This window comes from Narcine bancroftii, chromosome 8, assembly GCF_036971445.1.
Source record: "Narcine bancroftii isolate sNarBan1 chromosome 8, sNarBan1.hap1, whole genome shotgun sequence".
In the NCBI taxonomy this organism is placed as follows: Eukaryota; Metazoa; Chordata; class Chondrichthyes; order Torpediniformes; family Narcinidae; genus Narcine; species Narcine bancroftii.
In genome coordinates, this window is record NC_091476.1 from 171,595,593 (window position 1) to 171,612,929 (window position 17,337).

Here is a 17,337-nt window from a genome sequence, read left to right on the forward strand (position 1 = left end):
ACTCCCATTAGGCGCAGTTGAGGGAAATGCGATCTGTCCATTTATGATTAAGCAAGGAAGAATGAAATAAAAGGAAGATAATGGTAGCGTCAAAATGGAACAGAGGCTCATGTAAAGCACAAATATGAAATGAAATCTGAAAAGCCTCCTCTATTCTCTGGCCTCAGTTGAAAAAGTGAAGGCAGCTCTGCAGTGTTGGCCGACACAAGAACTGAACCTCTTGTTAAATATTTATTATCTTCTCAGCTTTCCCTTCTGGCAAAATTCTGAAGGCAGTTTGATGGTGAAAGATGCTGAACAGTTACCATATGCATCAGCGAGTCAATTCCCCAGAAAATAGGCAACTGAAACATGCTTGGTGTATTGACCCTGATCAGTTGCTGGAGACCCGGGCCATCCTGGGGAGAATGTCCTTGCACCTTCCTTTCTACTACATGCAGTATTTAATCCCTATGTGGATCAGTGTGTTACAGAAAATGTGGAAGTCTGCCATTGCATCTTATATTACTTTGGATTACCCTGTTCAAAAGACAGGTGCTGGAAATAGTGTTTGCATTTCTGAAGGAAAGGATCATCACGCCAAATGGAGCATTTGCAACTTAATTTACAATTAAGACAAGTGTAATTAGTTGCAAAGATCCTGCATTACTGATTGCAACGAGAGTGAGAAATAATTCTTCTGTTTCATTGTTAACAATGACAGAAGCTTTACAATTTGTCCTAATCTTCTCTTCTTTAAGTTAAACGATAGGGTGAATAAAGCATTTACTATCAGATATTTTTTCAATTTCCTGCCAGGATGGTTCACTAAAATGATACCATTGTAGTCATGCTGAACGAGTTGTCCTGAAACTTGCTTTCATCCAGAGTTAAAACTTCCACAAAGGATTAATGAATGTATCTGATAATCTCAATTTTGATTTCAGTTAAATATTTGATTGCCTTCAACTGAAAATTCTGGATTTATCATTAAGGACGAGGTTCATTGATCTTATTGTCAGAAATATCTCAGCTACTGTCGCACCTGTGTGGCTTCAGAGCCAGAGCAATGTGATTGACTCCTAACTCCCCTCTGTCATGGCCAAGGAATTTGAATCAAATTGCTTTGCAAATCATAGGAACCTAGAATTTTCTGGTTGTCCTGCGCAAGAATCATTTCTCTTAATCAATATTCCAGGCTCATCGATAATGATCCAAGCCCGCAATGGATAGGAGCATTGTGTTCATCTGTCGAGGGCAAATTGTGCTAGGAGTCTTTGATGACACCGCGTGGCAGCAGATTAAACATGGATAATCTAATCAGTGTCATGCTGGAACCTATAAAGATTTGATAAGAGAATTCCCGAAAAGTATAAAGGAATTTAGCACAGTCAACATGGAGTTAAGAAAAGGAAATTTAAGTATCTTATTGAGGATATGAGTAATGGAGGACCTGAGGGATGTGGCATTTCCAGGCTTTTGATAATGTATCATACAAGTCAACAAGGCGCGATCACATGCATCAGGGGTAATGTACTGGCATAGAATGAAAAATGATTAACATATGGAAAGCAAAGAATTGGAATAAATGGACCTTTCTCAGAGTGAATGACCAAGCTGCATATACCTGTTTGATGAACAACTGGAATTTGTGAGAATGTGATGAGCCGAGAAGATGGGGGGGGGGGGGAATTTTTTAAAAATCAGTCGATGTGATAATACTTGGGATTCCAAAAGGCTTTCAGGAAGTAGAAAGAATCAAGATTCAATTTATTGTCATATAATAAAGAGTGTCGTATTACACAAAATCACTATGACAGACAGATTCAAAATTGGCAGAAATTGCCTGTTTGCCTCTTACAGTCAAAAGAGATCTTCCCCCTCCACCCCCCCCCCCCCCAGGGTCAATGAGCATCCATGGATTCGCCTTCAGTGCTCCTGGTGCCACACAGAGCCTAATATAATCCATCCAGATACAAACCTCCACCACCTTCAGCGCCCTCTCGCATCCCGGTTCTGATATCTGGTGCACCTTCAGCCAGCCTCGAGCCAGTATCCAGCAATGTACAGCCTGGTGTGAGTCAAATGGCTGCAGTCTCCAGCAGCCCACAGCTGGCATGGGTTCTTCGCCTCGAGTCGCCAATGGCCTGCTGCCTGTGTTGAACTTTCAGCTGCAAAACCCTCATTGGTCCACCACTGTGGCCACCGTCCTGTAGGTTGTATCCTCTGCTTCTCCTTCTCAGACATAGGGGGTGCTCTTCCCATTTCCTGGTGCCCTGCTACTAGTCCTCCACTTGCCTGGAGTCTGCTGTAGATCCTAGGCATCGCCATCTTGGGTGCAGACCCTTCAGTCGTGGGATTTTAAATAAAAGTACATCAGGTCCTTCAACAGGCCATTGAAGCCTGTGCGGAGCTGATGACAGTCGGACTGGACCCCGCGGGATTGCTGTGTCTTCGCTCCCCGTGGGTCCACACCAGCAGAAGTGCAGCCATTACAGCAGATCTGGCAGTGCCACCACTTTTTTTCCTCAGGGTAATTCTAATGCAACTCAGGGCAATGCACTTGTATCGATTAAGAAATGGTTTTCAACCAATAGGCACAAGCGTGTCATTCTTGGACTTGACTAGTGGAATATCACAAGGATCAATCCATGGTTGCATCTACACTGATGGTTTGAGCAAAGGAATCAAAGTTTATATTTCCATGTCTGATGATAATTCAAAAAACAGGTGGGATGGAAAGAACCTTCAGAGGATAATGAGAAGTCGTGGAGAACACAGCAGATGACATACAATGTGGAACACACAAATTCATCCGTTATGGAACACAAAACAGGAAAGCAGAGTGATGTTCAAATAGAGAACATCCATCACCTCCACTCATAGCAAGTTCCACCCTCTCACTATCCTCTGGGAGAAGAAATTCTCCCTAATGTTTCCCTTAAACATTTCCCTTAATCCATGTCCCATTTCCTGTCTTGAATGACCTCAGTGGAAAACACTTGTTTGCATTAACCCTGTCTATACTCTTTAATCTCCAATGCTCCAGGGAATAAAGTCCTAACCTATTCAACCTTTAACTCAATTTCCATGTGGCCTTAAAGATTAAATTCAATTTCTAGCAGCATCCTTGTAAATTTTCTCTGTACTCTTTTAATCTTATTGATATCTTTCCTGTAGGTTGGTGACCAAACTGCACACAGTACTCTAAATCTGACCTCACTCTTGTCTTGTACAATTTCAACATCCCAACTCCTGCACTTAATACATTGATTTAGGAAGGCCAATGAGTTAAAAGTTCTCTTTACGATCCTATCCACCTTCTTCCACTCGCCTGTCTTTTCTTTGCAAGCTCACCAACTTTTCCCTTTGTCCTTCTGCTATCTCATTGCTCATCAACGTTTTTCCATCATCTCCCAGTTTTCTGTTAAAATGCTCTTCTGAACAGTCCAGATGTAGATTTATTTACATGACATCACATACAACCCTGAGATTCCTTTTTTCTGATGATGCAGCAGAATTATCCCTAATTAGTGCAAAAAATAAACTGTACATAGTATTATCAAATAAAAGAACTGTAAACAGATAACAAATGTAAACAAACTGACGGCAATACAGGGAAAATCAATAAAGTTGATTGAGTTTGTTGTGAGGGGTCTGATGGTGTGGACACCTGACTACAAATGCCAGGCAATCATTTGCATGAAGCAACATACAATTCAAACTGAATGGAAACAGCAGACCTTAAGTCAATTATATCACAGATAGCCAAAGAAGGACAGCATTTATGACGAAAGGATTATTGTAAAAGTCTAGTATCGTGAAATCGACCCGAAGCTCAATTCAGCTTATATTAAGTGTCTCTGGATAAAATTATACAAGATGAACACTGCTGTTTAGGCCTCGATGCCAATTCATTGCAAATTCCAAAGGCTAATTACCTTTCATCTTTAATTAGACTTGTACCAAAGAAAGATTAGAATCCTCGAAGACTCTGACTGAAACTATTTAAATTACAAAATGCAGGTATGACAGGGGGAGTTCAGTTTCTAGAGCACCAATTTATTGTGTATTAAAAAGAAAAAACATTCTTGTTAAAATGGAAAGCTTATGACCATGTGGCCTACATATCTAAGAATCCAAACTCAGAGCAATTACTGATTGATGGAATCTGTGCAGACTTTGATTGCCGATGTCAGTTACATTGCGACTCAAGATTGCAAATTAAAGTTGCAGTAATATATGCAGCTCACAGTTTTGCGCCGCACAGTTCGGCGGGCAGCAACCTCCTTTGAAGAAGACCACAGAGCCCACCTCACTGTCAAAAGACAAAGGAGGAAAAACCCAACACCCAACCCCAACCCACCAATTTTCCCTTGCAACCGCTGCAACCGTGTCTGCCTGTCCCGCATCGGATTTGTCAGCCACAAACGAGCCTGCAGCTGACGTGGACATTTACCCCTCTATAAATCTTCGTCCGCGAAGCCAAGCCAAAGAAAGAAGAAGATATGCAGCAATACTTTATGTGGACATGCAGACATACTGTAGTTAAGCACACAGATATTTCATCACACAAGTGGGAGAATCATTTTCATTTGGAATATCAGATTAAAAACCGACAAAAATCTAGAGCGACATTAGCTTTTCAGTGTTACAATGAGCTGAGGTCATTATTCAAACCTCCCCACCGACTCCATCTATACCTCAGGAGAGCTGCTAACAGAGTAAAAGGACCCATTCCACCCCAGTCATATTCTCTGTCCTCCCTTCATTGGGCAGAACTACCTGTGCTTGAAAACTCGCACCTCCAGTTTCTTGTTGTTGTGAGACTTTTCAATAGATCTCACACTGGCAAAAGATGATGTCCCTGTACTGTTTTTTTTAAACTGCACCGTTATCTATTCATCTTCCACTCTATTTTTCTACTTTTCTCCATATTTTGCACTATTTGACTTGTGATAATACCTCTCCCCACATATGTTTTATTAATGATTTTTATTATTAACTAGCAGGATTCCCAGTGTTGCCCAGGAAATAAAACACTCAGTTGTTGACTCCATGCCTGTCTGGAGGCCTGAGCACTGAGACAGGTGTATCGCTGCTGTTCTGTTTCCTACTGCCTGCTCCTTGAATGTGTGGAAGCATCAAACAGTGAGGGGCGAAACTGATGCTCCTCTGGCTTTCTCCTTTGTCTAAGTCCAGGGGTTTGTGAAGAGCTTCTGCTAATGTTGCTTCACTTTGTTGGGCCCAGATTGAAGTGGGTTTGGCCACTTGTTTTTTTATTCTGAATGGACATTGACGTGCAACTCATTGAGGTGTCCCTGGTGCAAGTTTAAATCTTTTTTTGTTCGGGAACTTTGTATGACCTTAAAGGTTAAATTCAATGCGGTCTTGACATTCAGCAGTTATAGTAAACAGTGATGCAAGTTAGGGCTAGTAAATACTTGGATGATAAACCAAAGAAGAGGTACAAGGACTGCTTAAAGAAATCTCTTGGTGCCTGCCACATTGTCCACCGCCAGTGGGCTGATCTCGCCTCCAACCGTGCACCTTGGCGCCTCACAGTTCGGCGGGCAGCAACCTCCTTTGAAGAAGACCGCAGAGCCCACCTCACTGACAAAAGACAAAGGAGGAAAAACCCAACACCCAACCCCAACCCACCAATTTTCCCTTGCAACCACTGCAAACGTGCCTGCCTGTCCCGCATCGGACTTGTCAGTCACCAATGAGCCTGCAGCAGATGTGGACATACCCCTCCATAAATCTTCGTCCGTGAAGCCAAGCCAAAGAAGAAACAGTAATGCAAGTCACTGCAAGCTGGTCAAAAGCACTTTTGAACCTCATGTGGCCTTAAAGATTAAATTCCATGTGGTCACGACAATGTTACCCCGACTGAACCTCCTTGGACATTTCTAGAGGGCTCGATATTGATTTGCATAGAGAACAGACAAACAAACAAATATACATGCACAAATATATATTAGATATAGCACCTGCTGTACAAATGACCTTGCCTGGAAAATGATGCTTTTCACTTGTACCTTAGCACACGTGACAATAAAATCAATTCAATTTTAGATGCGGTTTAGCTCTACACCTAACCTTGAAAAATGGACAGGTCGGGGTAAAATTCTTCGACATGAGAGGCATGGATAGGATAGATTGAGAGACTCTATGCCACAGTGAGGAGGGGTCTATAACCAGAGGGGAAAGGTTTAAGACAAAGGGTAGAAGGATTAAAGGGTATCTAAAGAAACCTTCCGTTCCACTTGGAGGCTGGTTGAAATGAAGATCAGTGGTTCTTGACCTTTTTCTTTCCACTCACATCCCACTTTAAGTAATCCCTATGCCATAAGTGCTCTGTGATCTGTAAGGGATTGCTTAAGGTGGGATGTGGGTGGAAAGAAAAGGTTTGAAAACCATTGTTTTAATTGTATCTCATTAACTCATTATGTGCATGGTTTCAGAACTCCAAAGGAAATGGGCCAGTGACAATTTTTCTCAAGCCAAATATTTCAGTAACAATTGGGTCTGGAGCAGTGGTTCTCAACCTTCCCTTCCACTCACATCCCACCTTAAGCAATCCCTTACTAGTCACAGAGCACCGATGGCATAGGCATTCCTTAAAGTGCGACGTGAGTGGAAAGAAAAAGGTTGCGAACCATTGGCTTAGATTGGTGAGCAATGAATCAGCAAGGCAAACAAGACCACCCATCACATATACATAAACGGAATTTACATAGAGAGGCACTTCACGTAGAGGTTAGCGCAACACCATTGCAGTACCAGCAACCTGGGTTTAAATCCAGCGCTGTCTATGAGAAGTTTGTACATTCTCCCTGTCACCACATGGGTTGCTGGTTTCCTCCCACATTCTGAAGAGCTGGATTAGAAGGGCCAGTTATAATGCTACATCTTCAAATTAAACATAACTTAAAACATTAAATTAATGGTCATCTCTCAAGTCCTGGTTATATTGCAGTGAAAGGTTGGTTTTATTTTCTATGACTGTGAAAGTGACTGAATGCAGCTCAGACCTTCAAACAAACCCCCTTCCCCTCCCTCAGCTCCATCTATACTACCTGCTGCCTTGGAAAAGCAGCCAACCGAAGCACTTTCATCGGGGGTGAACTCATACACCACCAGATTCATGGATAGTCTCTTTCCTGCTGCTTTCAACCCCAGATCAAACCTCAGATTAGTAAAACAATGTTGCCCTTGCCCTGTTCCAGGATCTCCCTCTGTAACTCTGAATTCTGTACCTCATTTTACTTGCTATATGGGTCGATTTTCTGGATAGCGCAACAAACAAACCTTTTCTCTCGAACGTGGTCCACCTAATAATTAACGAGGTCCACGAAGGGGATGGTGAATTTGCAGTGTTCTCGCCCTCGTCTGGGCAGAGGATATGGCTGGAGTCTTCCAGTCACCATCACTTCAGGAAAGGAGGTACATCCAACTGTTACAAGTGCACCAGATGATGGGGACTGTTACAAGGAAGATCATTACCAGGGATCTACCCCAACCACCTCCAGCCATTGGAGGAAGAGCTGCTGCAATGATATTCCATTTGGATGGACACAGGCATGAACTACACCAGCCAACAACAACAATTGCAGGGAGCAGCACCAGTCACTGGACACTGTCTCCTTCCATCCCATGAAAGACGAGGTACAGGGTCATCAAACTCAGGGTGCCAGGTTGGGAAAGAGCTTCTTCCCACACTGTGAGATTGATGAACAGTATCAAGAAACTGAGTAAATCATCCCAAAATATTTATATCCATCTTAAATTATATATTGATGTGAATTTGAGATCGTGCTGTGTCTATGCATCAGGCTCTGGAAAAACACTGTTTCATCTGGTTGTCTAATATACAGAGAGATGATAACGAACTTGAACTCATCAGATCCAAACTCAGTTCACAATGCGATAACAAGATGTTACTTTGTGAAAACCATCAACTTTCACGTAGCAGCGGGCAGAAAGGCATGACGTCCCCTCTATAAAGTGAACAACTTCAAGCTGAGAAACCAGGCATGCACAGATAGTCTTAGTCCAACAGAGGTAAGATTCCTGCATAGTCACTTGAAATAAAATAAGAACATTTGCACTGCAGTGGGCCAAATCGCACCCAAACCTCAGTAATGATTCTGAGGCTACAGTCACCTGGTGCAATTGTTTCATGAACCGGAAAAATCTGGTATTACGACAAAAAACAAAAATTGCACAGAAACTACCAAAAGATCTTGATCATAAAGTTGTAAGTTTTCACCAGTTTATTATACAGAACTGGCAGAAACACCAGTTTGCTTTGGCAAATATCGGAAACATGGACGAAACCCCCATGAATTTCGACATGATAGGCAGTAGAACAGTGGAATGGAAAGGCATTAAAACTGTGCAAATCAGAAATACAGGCCACAAAAGGACCAAGTTCACCGTGGTGTTATCGTGCATGGGCGACAGGATGAAGTTAAGAGCCACACAGTAATCTTCAAACACAAAATGAAAACAAAAATAAAATTCTCTGCAGGTATTTTTGTACATTTTCATGAAAATGATGGATGGGTGAAAATGGTATAAAACTATGAATAGACAATGTGTGGAACAGGCGGTTCATGCAAGGAACAGAGTTTGCTGGTCTAGGATCTGTTTCATAGCCACTTAACTGAGAAGACTAAAAGTAGATTAGCATTACATTATACTAACATGGCGGTTATTCTGGGTGGTTTGACATCTATATTTCAACCTGTCAATGTCTGCTTAAACAAGCCATTCAAAGACCATGTGTGCAAGGAATGGAATGCATGGATGTTGAAGGCAGAAAAGTCATTTACAAAAGGTGGGGCAATGCATGCTGCACCACTTGATGTGCTCTGTAACTTCATGCTCAAGGCAAGGGACAAAGTTAAAATAGAAACTGTGATAAAATCATTTCAAGTGCAGTGTCTCTTGTGCAATTGATGGCACGGAAGATGATTTATTGTGGGACACTGATGACGAAGCTGAAACCACCTATCAGATACAGACTGGGACCCTATCAATAACTGTTTAGACAGTGAGTGTATGTATGTGTTGCCGCCATCCTTCCCTCAGACGATGATAACGAGAGGGATTTTGAAGGGTTATAATGTGTTGTTGTTTTCAATAAAAATCTCAATGAAAATCTGTCGCAATCAGGTTTTTTTTTTGGTTTTTCAAGGGTTGAGCTCCACTGCCTCACAAGTTGAAGGTTATGGATACGAGTCACCTTCTGGAGACCTGAGCGCAAACTCTGGACTGATATCTCTGTGTTGAGAGTACGCATTAACCTGAGCCCCTGGGGGCACAAAATATCCCATAGAATAACATGGGGGAAAACAGGGTGGTCTTCCAAACCGATGTTTATTCCTTATCCACCAGGAACATAATTTGTTGCTCCCTGCATTGTTAAAACAATTGATTTGAAAATCACTGGCTTGAAAGTGCTTTGGAATATATGAAGGAGTCAGGGGAACTGCCGAATTGCAATTAATTTCCTTTTAAACTGTCAAACATTTTTAACAAAGTCGCACAGAGTGCTGGATGCAATCTAACATTTTTAAACTTCCACATTTGAGAGACTTTTGAAAAAAAAAACAAATTTGGCAAAAACACCTCGACAATTTGTACACGAAGGTCGAGCAATCTGATAATTGGTTTATTAAATCTGCCAATAGTGTTTAGAAAAAAAATCGCAGTTCATTCCAATATTGCATTAGTGTTTATGATGCTCTCTCCTGTGCACTGGTGGAACCTAATTTCAGACCCGAGGGTTGATCCTGAATGTCCAGTTCCTACCAACTAAATTTTCCATTCAAGATTCAATTTATTATCATAGTTAAACAATGTCATATTACATGAAATTTCCTATTGCCTGCTGCAAGGCAGACAGATTTGTCACCGGCAGGAATTGCCTTACAGTCAGAGAGAGAGAAGCAAAAGTGATTCAACACCCCCCCCCCCCCCGCCCCCAGAGTCACTGAGTGCCTATAGATTCATCTCCAGTGCTTCCGCAGCCACACAGAGTTCAATCCAAGCCATCAGCAACCCAAGCTCCAGATCCAAACCTTTGACACAGTCAGAAACCTTTCGGCGCCATCGCCACCTCCCTGCATCCCAGATCCGAGACCTGGTGCCCCTCCAGCCAGTCTCCAGCAGTCTTCCGCAGGTTCCTCACCTCGAGTCACCTGCTGTCCACCTGGTCTCTCAGCCGCAGAGCCCCCTTACTGGTCAGCCACTGTGGTCACTGTCCCCGCACAGTGTCTCCTCCTCTTCTTCTCAGATGGGTGCATGATCTTCCCACCCTCTGATGCCCTGCTCCAGTCCTCCTCTTCCCTGGAGACTGCAGCTCTTCAAGGTGCTGCCAATTAATAGGTGCCACCACCTTGGGCGCAGCCCTGCCTTTGCGGGATTTAAACTAAAACCACTGTCGACTCCCTCGACGGGCCATTTGAAGCCTGTGCAGAGCTGACAGCAGTTGACTGGGCAGCAGGACCCGGTGGGAGTGCTGCGCATCTCTGCTCCTTTGCTCCCATGGGTCCACACCAGCAGGGCCGCCATCTTCCAGAAAATGTCATTCTCATCTCATTCTGACACGGCTTTCTCTGACTTCCACCAAACCAATACAGGAACAGCACCTCACTTTCAGTCTGAGCGCATTTCAGCTTTCAGCATTCAATGAAATCAACAATTGATATGGAGTAGATTTCACAAGAGGGCAAGTCAAAGGGCATGTACTGTGCTATACTGTTCAATGTTCTGATTTCTGAGAACCGGATTTCACTGTTTGTTTCATCATTGATTAATTCTGCTGTAACATGATCCTCCTGTAACATTAACTCAACTTTTCTTTCTCCATACATACTGCTGGGCATTTCGTGAATTCTCCTTTAGCTCTCCATGCTCTGCTATAGCTATCGCCTACATTTCACAGATTTGACATGTCCCTTTATTTTTAATTCCACTCTCGAGCAAGTCTATGAATAGTAAACAGAAGAACACCACACAATCCCAACCTCACCCCATCAGACCCCTCCCTGTGTCCTCACTCCCCCATCTGTTCTGCAACTTAAAATTAACTTGTTTTCTTACTTTTCCCATTCTGATGAAGGGGCTCTGACCAGAAAAGTTGATTCTGTTTCTCTCACGAGCTCCCTGACCAGAAAAGTGGACTCAGTTTGTCTCACGAGCTCCTGACCAGAAAAGTGGACTCTGTTTCTCTCACGAGCTGTCTGACCAGAAAAGTGGACTCTGTTTCTCTCACGTGCTCCTGACCAGAAAAGTGGTCTCTGTTTCTCTCACGAGCTCCTGACCAGAAAAGTGGACTCTGTTTCTCTCACGAGCTGCCTGACCAGAAAAGTGGTCTCTGTTTCTCTCACGAGCTCCTGACCAGAAAAGTGGACTCTGTTTCTCTCACGAGCTCCTGACCAGAAAAGTGGACTCTGTTTCTCTCACGAGCTCCCTGACCAGAAAAGTGGACTCTGTTTCTCTCACGAGCTGCCTGACCAGAAAAGTGGACTCAGTTTGTCTCACGAGCTCCTGACCATAAAAGTGGACTCTGTTTCTCTCACGAGCTGTCTGACCAGAAAAGTGGACTCTGTTTCTCTCACGAGCTCCTGACCAGAAAAGTGGACTCTGTTTCTCTCACGAGCTCCCTGACCAGAAAAGTGGACTCTGTTTCTCTCACGAGCTCCCTGACCAGAAAAGTGGACTCTGTTTCTCTCACGAGCTCCCTGACCAGAAAAGTGGTCTCTGTTTCTCTCACGAGCTCCTGACCAGAAAAGTGGACTCTGTTTCTCTCACGAGCTCCTGACCAGAAAAGTGGACTCTGTTTCTCTCACGAGCTGCCTGACCAGAAAAGTGGTCTCTGTTTCTCTCACGAGCTCCTGACCAGAAAAGTGGACTCTGTTTCTCTCACGAGCTCCTGACCAGAAAAGTGGACTCTGTTTCTCTCACGAGCTGCCTGACCAGAAAAGTGGACTCTGTTTCTCTCACGAGCTCCCTGACCAGAAAAGTGGACTCTGTTTCTCTCACGAGCTGCCTGACCAGAAAAGTGGTCTCTGTTTCTCTCACGAGCTCCTGACCAGAAAAGTGGACTCTGTTTCTCTCACGAGCTCCTGACCAGAAAAGTGGACTCTGTTTCTCTCACGAGCTGCCTGACCAGAAAAGTGGTCTCTGTTTCTCTCACGATCTCCTGACCAGAAAAGTGGACTCTGTTTCTCTCACGAGCTCCTGACCAGAAAAGTGGACTCTGTTTCTCTCACGAGCTGCCTGACCAGAAAAGTGGACTCTGTTTCTCTCACATGCTGCCTGACCAGAAAAGTGTTCTCTGTTTCTCTCACAAGCTGCCTGACCAGCTGAGTGGTTTCTACTTTTGTTTCAATGTTTTTCTTGCTTTGTGCATTGGCAAAATAATATTCAGCTCCAAATTTCGCCTGTTCAGGACTATTTGTATCCATCAACATGTCTTCATTTGAACTTCATCAAAAGCCAGGCTTAAACAGCAAAGTATTTCTTATGGAGCATGGAAACTCTGAAGGGAGCAGGCTACAATCTGTCAATAGGAAGCAACTTAAGAAACATTCTCATATGCATTGGTCGAACATAGAGACAATAAAGCTATGTTACAGGCCCTGCATCAACCAGGCGTCAGGTATCCTCAGCAAAGATACCTTACTGAGCAAAGAATCATAGAGGATGGAAACAGGCCATTCAACCCAACTGACTAGCATCCATATAAATCACACCTCCCAGCACTTGGTCCATACATAGCTTTCAAGAACAAGGTGATTCATATACTCATTTAAGCACTTCGTAAGTGAGGTAAATACCTCATTTTTGTCCCCTCTTAAATTACTCTGTCCATGAACAACAGTCTAATTTCATAGATGGAATGCCCCATTCATGACAGCATACTGATGAATCTATCTGTACCCTCTCCAGCACCAAACACACCCTTCCTATACCTTGGTGACCAGAATTACATGCACTTCTCTAGTTGAGGTCTAACAAAAATTCATAAAGATGGAGTGTACCTCACTGTATTCAATGCCTTAATAATGAAGGCTGCATCCATATGCTTTCTTAACCATGTTATCTATCTTCAAGAATCTTTGTCCTTTTACAAAGGTCCTCAATAGTCCATAAGACCCTACCATTCATGGTGTAGGCTCTAACATTATTAATACTCTCAAAATGTAAAATCCACCTGTCATTTCTCAGCCCATTTCACCAATATATCAATAGCCAAAGACTGTCCACTAATCTATGTGCCATCTTCAAACCTGCTGATCCTGCCTCCTGCATCCACGTTCAAACTATTCACACACCAATCACTATGGAACATGAGTCACGAACATCCAATCACCAAAACAATAATCTACCATCAACCTCCATCTCGTATTGCCAAGTCAATTATGGATCCAATTAATCAGCTTGCCCTGGGTCCCATGGGCCACAACTTTTGGACCAGTCTTCTACTTGAGACCTTGTCATAGGTCTTACACAATGAATGTTAACCAGGTCTATTGCCGGGCCCTCAGTACATCTTCAAGATGGTGTTGGATCAGACAGGATTCGTCGTTTGACAAAAGTCATACTAGTCATATCTGAATCATCCCTGCCTTTCCAAGCAATGATTAATCCAGAACTTCAAAATTTTTCCCAGTTACTAATAACACATTGATACCTCCATATGTTCACTCGAATTTCACCTTTTCCTTCACTGAATCCTTCAACTACGGTCCATTTCCTTTATGAATACTGATTTAAAAGTCCTTTGTTTTCTGACCTCACCTCTTGGCTCCATGCTCAGATTTGCCCCATTGTCATTACCCTTACCCTTTCTTGATAATTCTTTTGCCTTCAATACACATATTTACCTTCACCTTATCGGCCAGTGATTTTTCATGAGCTCTCTTAGCCTTCCAAATTTCCTTCTTTTCAGTGCCTTCCTACAATTTTTATATTCTTGATGGGACTCCCAGTCTTTAGTCCCCTCTATGTGCCATATGCTTCCTTTGTTCTGTTTACGTAACACTTAATACACTTTGACACCCAAGGTTCTCTGTAGGATAGAGATAACGAGTTTTATGCACATATACAACAAAATTCTAACTCGCCGCAACTAAACAGGTACTTTGTTTTTAAAAAAAATCAAATAACAAATGAAACAACTAAAAATCAACTACATCCCTAGTACAGGATACTATCACCAATGCATATATATTTGTATATATTTACATATAGTAAATATAGTATATATTTACATATAGCAGAAGTGCATCTTGGCGCCTCACAGTTTGGCGGGCAGCAACCTCCTTTGAAGAAGACCGCAGAGCCCACCTCACTGACAAAAGGCAAAGGAGGAAAAACCCAACACCCAACCCCAACCCACCAATTTTCCCCTGCAGCCGCTGCAACCGTGTCTGCCTGTCCCGCATCGGACTTGTCAGCCACAAACGAGCCTGCAGCTGACATGGACATTTACCCCCTTCATAAATCTTCGTCCGCCAAGCCAAGCCAAAGAAGTAATGATTGGCTGATTGGCAGGTCTGCTCCTAACCAGACTCGGGTCAGTCTGGACTGGTTGACCTTGATGTACTACGCTCCAGTCTTTTGCTAATAAAAGCCTTGGTTTGAGTCAACGTCTTTGAGTCATTCGATGCGTTACAATACCAAATGCTTAATTGAATTTTAATTCTTTTATATATTTGTATTTAGACAAACAGCACTGTAACATGCCCTCCTGGTTCACAAGCCTGTGCCACCCAAATGCACCAATTAACCTGCAAACCTCGTATGTTGTTAGAGGGTGGGAGGAAACTAGAGCACCCAGAGGAAACCCATGCAGACACGAGGAGAACATACAAACTCCTTTCAGACAGTGCTGGATTGGAATCACAGCCGCTGGCTCCATAATAGCATTGCACTAACAGCTACATTTTCCATACCACCCTCTATTGCTAACCATGGCACCCTGATTTAAAAAGACCATAAATATAGATAGTAAATATTCACAGGTAACCTAGAGCAAAACACGAGTTAGCAGTAGGTGCAGACAGACATCTGTGGTGTTGAAGCAGTTCCTGTAACAAGGGGAGGTTCAAGAGCCCATTACTTGTCAGAAAGAGACTGTCCTTGAACCTCGAGATTAGGGGCCATGCAGTGACCCATTAATCTACTGGCATATCTTTGGGTTGTGGTAGGACAGTGGAACACCTGGGGACACCCACAAGGAGAACATGCAAACTCCACACAGACTAGACTGAACCCAATTTTTTTCACTGGAACTTTAGGACATATGCCACCCCACTAAGAATGACATAATTCCAATAAAATCACCACATTATACTTTGTAAAGTCTATCTGTTTGACATTATTATACAAAGAGAACCTGTAGGGTTAAGTCGATAGCTCACAAGTTCAACCTGTGTGCAATGATTTTGTTTCTGAATATTTTCTTCCCCATCAAAGATAAATTGCTTGCAAATGATACCCTAAATTGAAATAATATGAAAAAGCATAAGGTTGGTTTGCTGCTAAATAGGCTGAAACCATTTCATTAACCAAGTAAACAGAACTGAGCAGGTTAATGTTTCAGCATAAAATAACCAATTATAATCTAGCTTTTGCAAAGGCTGCTCGACTCACTCAGCAAGGAGAGAATATAAAAGTATTAAATAAGGGGGCATGAAGAAGCACGAAAATGATCTCAAAAGTCCTTCTGCCTGTGGGGCCGACACACAAGCAATCCCAATGTACATCTAAAAATAATAATGGTTGATTTAGAGGGTTGAACACGCCATCTAAAATATGGACATGTCTCTTTGACATGTTTGTATTCTAGGCTGCACCATTTCATCGGATGCAAGGATCGACAACGAGATAGACAACAAACTCGCCAAGGCAAATAGCGCCTTTGGAAGACTACACAAAAGAGTCTGGAAAAACAACCAACTGAAAAACCTCACAAAGATAAGCGTATACAGAGCCGTTGTCATACCCACACTCCTGTTCGGCTCCGAATCATGGGTCCTCTACCGGCACCACCTACGGCTCCTAGAACGCTTCCACCAGCGTTGTCTCCGCTCCATCCTCAACATTCATTGGAGCGACTTCATCTCCAACATCGAAGTACTCGAGATGGCAGAGGCCGACAGCATCGAATCCACGCATGTTCTCCTTGTGGGTCTCCCCAGGTGTTCCACTGTCCTACCACAACCCAAAGATGTGCCAGTAGAATAATGGGTCACTGCATGGCCCCTAATCTCGAGGTTCAAGGACAGTCTCTTTCTGACAAGTAATGGGCTCTTGAATCCATGCTGAAGATCAAACTGCGCTGGGTAGGTCACGTCTCCAGAATGGAGGACCATCGCCTTCCCAAGATCGTGTTAAATGGTGAGCTCTCCACTGGCCACCGATACAGAGGTGCACCAAAGAAGAGGTACAAGGACTGCCTAAAGAAAGCTCTTGGTGCCTGCCACATTGACCACCGCCAGTGGGCTGATCTCGCCTCCAACCGTGCATCTTGGCGTCTCACAGTTCGACGGGCAGCAACCTCCTTTGAAGAAGACTGCCGAGCCCACCTCACTGACAAAAGGCAAAGCAGGAAAAACCCAACACCCAACCCCAACCAACCAATTTTCCCTTGCAACCGCTGCAACCGTACCTGCCTGTCCCGCATCGGACTTGTCAGCCACAAACGAGCCTGCAGCTGACGTGGACTTTACCCCTCCATAAATCTTCGTCCGCGAAGCCAAGCCAAAGAAGAAGAAAAAGATTCTAGGCTGACTTCTGTCTCTGTGAAAAGTGAGCAAATTACATGATTCCCTCATTCAAGAAGAATATTGGATGTCAATGCATGTCTGTGCACTATTACCTGGGACATAGAAAACTGCAGCAAACATTCTCAATGGTGGGGCCACACCCCCCCCTCAGAGGCTACACAATTAAAGGAGGGGGGAAGTCACTGACTGAAATCGTAATATATTTTTAAATGTTTTTTATGTAGTTGGTAAGAGAAAAGTACAGAAGAAACCAACTGCTTCATAGGGAAAGGGGGCCAATAGACTTTGAGCATTTCTAAGGGGGTCAGAACCAAAAAAATATTGAGAATGTGTGATCTACTACACAGTACAGGTCCTTTGGCTCATAGTGTTGTGCCGACATAGAAACCTACTCTAACAACTGCCTAGTATTTTCCTACAGTATAATGTTATAACCCTTAATTTTTTTTCTCTTACATGTACCCATCTGAAAGACTCTTAAGCAATCCTATAGGAACTGTTGCCAGCTCTCGGTGTGAAGAACTTACCCCTAACACCCCCACTGTAC

At 43.3% G+C, this 17,337-nt stretch overlaps 1 long non-coding RNA gene across 1 annotated transcript in view; it reads right to left on the reverse strand.

Moving 5' to 3' along the window:
* Nucleotides 1–10,670, reverse strand: part of LOC138741570 (uncharacterized) — a 32,515-nt gene extending 21,845 nt beyond the window's left edge. Inside the window, exon 1 of the long non-coding RNA XR_011343579.1 lies at nucleotides 10,181–10,670. This is a non-coding gene — a long non-coding RNA (uncharacterized lncRNA). The remainder of the gene's footprint in view (nucleotides 1–10,180) is intronic.
* Nucleotides 10,671–17,337: the final 6,667 nt, after the last annotated feature.